The sequence below is a fragment of the Elephantulus edwardii genome, unplaced genomic scaffold, assembly GCF_000299155.1.
Source record: "Elephantulus edwardii isolate Elephantulus edwardi_28Jun2011 unplaced genomic scaffold, EleEdw1.0 scaffold00014, whole genome shotgun sequence".
In the NCBI taxonomy this organism is placed as follows: Eukaryota; Metazoa; Chordata; class Mammalia; order Macroscelidea; family Macroscelididae; genus Elephantulus; species Elephantulus edwardii.
Genome location: NW_006399764.1, coordinates 25723681 through 25728006, shown reverse-complemented (window position 1 = coordinate 25728006; position 4326 = coordinate 25723681).

Genomic DNA, 4326 nt, shown 5'->3' with positions numbered 1-4326 from the left:
TTCTATATGCTGAACATATCATTCGTGAAGCTGGACTTTATGAAGGAAATGTGGCATCAGAATTGGAGGAAGCCTCAACAACCTGTCTTCAATATGGATTATATATCTCAAGATCAAGAAAACAGAAATCCGGCCTGATGATGGGAAGAAAATGCCTCCTTCGGTTGTAAGGTTGTAACCACTTTCCTCTACTAGTTCTCGATGGGGAAGATAAAAGCAAATGCTACTGTTGTCACAAAGTAGATATGTCTCATGAAGATTTCAGGGGGAAAGTGAGAAAGTTTCAAAAGGCAATCTTTTCCCACAGAAACTGCTGAATCTGTGATCTTGTCATAGGCCATTGGGACTGGAAATTCTTGAAGTTGGTATTGCTTTCTGAAAACTAGTGGAGAGTTAGGGAAGCCTGAAGGTTTGGATGTGAGTTCTCTCATTTACCTGACAGTAGAGAATTTAAATAGCTTTATTTTTAAAAATGTGTATTTTTGTGGCTGAGAGTAACTACTTTTTTTTCCCCACTTTTGAGCTTTCTAATTATAATTTGAAAATTTACTTTTCTCTCATTCCTTTTTTTTTGTTTTGCTGCTAGATTTGATCCTTGTACTGAAAGGGTGAAACCAAGTTTCTCCTTGGAGGCTAGAATTTTGAAGCTTCATCTCTCATACTTTGGGCATGTTGTTAGGAGGAGCTGCTATTCCTTGGAAGGGAACATTGTACTTAGAAAGGTAGAGGGTCAGTGAAAGAGAGGGTGGCTCTCAACAAGATGGACAGCACCGTGACCGCAGCAATGGGCTCAAGCGTGTCAGAGTTGAAGAAGCTGGCTCAGGATATGACAGGTTTCAGATTTGTTTTTCAAAAGGTCACTATCTGACTCAACCACACATAGCAACAACAATAACGATAAAAAGAGTCCTTGCAGTATTGTTTGTAAAGTTTCTGGCTGCTAACCAAAAGGTCGGCAGTGTGAAATCATTAACTCTTGGTGGGAGAAAGGGTAGTTTTTGTAAAATTTACAGCCTCGGATGGAAGGTCACTATAAATTGGAGTTGACTCAATGCCAGTGGGTTTTTAAAGATCTTCATTTTTAACAGCTCATTGACTGCAAGACTATTTATTTTTTTTTAAAATTTTATTATTTTTGTGTGTGTGTACCATCAAATCAGATCTGACTAGTACAGGAGGAGATTGTCCCCCCTTACCCGGCAGAGCATCTGGTGGATTCGAACCGTTCGCCTCTGGGATTGTAGTTGCAACTCCTTGCCACTAGGCCACCAGAGCTCCCCAAGACTATTTCTTAATCTGTGTTTAAGGTCTCACATCTTCAATGAGAAACAGTTAAGGATCCAAGAACAACAAATCATTGTTGTCCAGTTAATTCTGACTCAAAAAAAACCCCCTCACAGGACAGTGTAGAAAGACCTCAAAGAATTTCCAGTGCATAGTGCAACCACTATGGAATGCGGTTTGGTGCTTTCTCAAAAAGTTGGAAATAGAAATACCACTTGACCCTGCAATGCCACTTCTGGGAATATATCCTAAAGAAACTATAACTGCCATCCAAACAGATATATGCATAGCCATGTTTATTGCTGCATTATTTACAATAGCAAAGAGATGGAAGCAACCCAAGTGCCCATCAACAAAGGAATGCATGAAAAAACTACAGTATGTTCATACAATGGAATATTATGCAGCACTGAAAAACAATGAACTCATAAAACATCTCACACATGGGTGACCCTGTAGGACATTATGCTGAGTGAAATATCTCAGTCACAAAAGGACAAATACTGCATAACACCACTGTTACAAAGCAGGTCTGACATGAGAATTTCGGAGGAAAATAGTATAAGAGTGGACAGATACTCCAGATGCTTTGCTGGAGAAGGAGGGGCAATCTCCTCCTGTACCAGTCAGATCTGATTTGATGGTAGTACACACACACACATACACACAAAGAATAAGATAAAAAAGAGTGGATAGGTAATGAACATTGCACTGGAACAGATTAAGGAAATAACTGTTTAAAAGAAACACATAAAAAAACCCACAAACACATGATTAGGCATTTTATGTATGACAACTGCCCAGAAGAAGAGGTACATTGCAAAGACGACTAGGAGGAGGGCGGTAGGGAGGTAACTGTGCAACAATGAATGAATATTTTTTAAAAAGTGAACTGGGGGGGAGAGGAGATAAAAATTTGCAACAATGAAGTAATGAAAAAGTAACTTTTCTGTAAATTTTCGTCAAAATAAAAGTGAAAAAAATGTAATATAAAAATGAACTTCCAATGCAGTAATCTTTCTAAATTTTGTTTTATTATTATTTTGTGGGGGTGTGTGTACCGTCAAATTAGATCTGACAGGTACAGGAGGAGATTTTCCCTCCTTTTCCAGTAGAGCACCTGATGAATTTGAACTGTGTACCTCTGGGATTGCAGTGCAGCTTCTTGCCACTAGGCCACCAGAGCTCGCCTGCAGTAATCTTTTAAGAAGTGGTCTTGGTGGCACAGTGGTTAAAACACACGCCCGCTAATATAGTGTCTTTTAAATTTTTTTTTTTTAATTTAATTTTATTATTTTGTGTGTGTGGATTTGAACCACTCAACTCTGGGATTGCAGTGCTGCTTCTTGCCACTAGGCCACCAGAGTGCCCTTAATTTAGTGGTTTAAATCTACTTTTCTTAAGATGTGACAGTCAGCTTTTCTAAAGATTACAGCCTTGTATCCACCAGATGCTCTGCTGGAGAAGGAGGGACAATCTCCTCCTATAACAACAGTCAGATCCGATTTGAAGGTACACACACAAAAATAATAAAACCTTAAAAAAATATTACAGCCTCGTAAACCCTGGATGTCCCTCAGGGTCTCCATGAGTCGGTATTTCCAGGGAAATGGGCTCAGGTTTGGATTGAGAATCTTTAAGGAACTAAACTGCCCTATAAGGAGGTAGACAATTCTCAGTTGCATGAAAATGTTGAGCTAGTCTAGAAGATGAAACTTGTTTCTTTCTTATTTTTTTTAGATTTTATTTTTATAATTTCAATGGACATTTACAGATTTTTTATTTCCATTCATTCATTGGTGCACTTTTCTCCCTGCCCAGCCCTCCCCCCTACCCCCGCCAACTCTCGAAACTAATTTAAAAGTAAAAAAAAAAATTAAAAAAAATCAGATCTACTTTTTACTTAAGAAAACACGTGACAGTTCACTGTTATCCAATAGAGGAAAGACTGCAAAGGCTTGGTCCGTGCACCTACTTAGTATTATAGTATTAAAAGAAACTAAATTTGTTATAAAAGACGCAGTTTCACCAGAAGCTCTGCTGAAGAAGGAGGGACAATCTCCTCCTGTACCAGTCAGATCCGATTTGACAGTACACACATAAAAAATAATTTTTTTTTAAAAAGGACGCAGTTTATTAGCGCAGCCTTACTCATTAGCATAAAGACACACACCTTCCTTAGCTGAGAAGACGTCAGAGGAAACACTACAAGGGAACAATACAGGAAATGAAAAGCAAAAAAACCACCAAAGAAACCCCATGCCCAGCGAGCAAGCACCACGAGCTGAGCTGTTAAGCAGCTGATGCACCAAGCAGGCTCGTTCTGAGCGCCTTCCCGTGTGGGAGGAGCCGCACAGGCAGACGCAACAAGTTGCAGTAAACAGTGCGAGTTAACTTCTCTAAATCCAGGGGGACGGGGACACCTGCGCTTCCAGTTACTCTTAAGTTCTGTCATCCGTAGTTCCTGGGAGAAGCCTAGTGTGGGGCACCCACCGGGGCCACGCTGGGATCCCCCGTATCTCAGGTGCAGGGCTGCGCGCGGCCGGCTGCGACCCGCTAAGGTGCCTCGCCCGCGGGCTGCTTCGTTTCCCGAGGAGGAGGCCAACACAGCTTTGAGCTCCAAGATGACTGGTTCACCAGCTGGCACGTGGATGCCCGCCGGGCTCTCCTACTGAAGGGAGCGCAGGCACCCGGGCGCCGGCGTCCCCAAGCCCCACCCATGGCAGCGCCACGCTGACGTCGCGCGCCGGGCCCGGGAGGACGTGTGGCGCGTGGGCTCCACCTGGGTCGGTCCCGCGGGGACCCCGGGCACGCTTCCGGCCGGGCGGCTGTGCACCTGCTCCTTCCAGTCTCCGAGTGCAGCGCCTTGTCCTGGGAGAAGGGCGGCCATGCCCGTCTCCGGGGAGCAAGATGCGCGCGGGCGAGCCGGAGCCACGCACAGCGTGGGAGGCTGAGTTCGCCCAGCGGACAAGCGCCGGGCATCTGTGAGCCGCCCAGGGGATCACGTGACCCTGCGGGCGCCGGGGCCCGCGGTCACGTGGC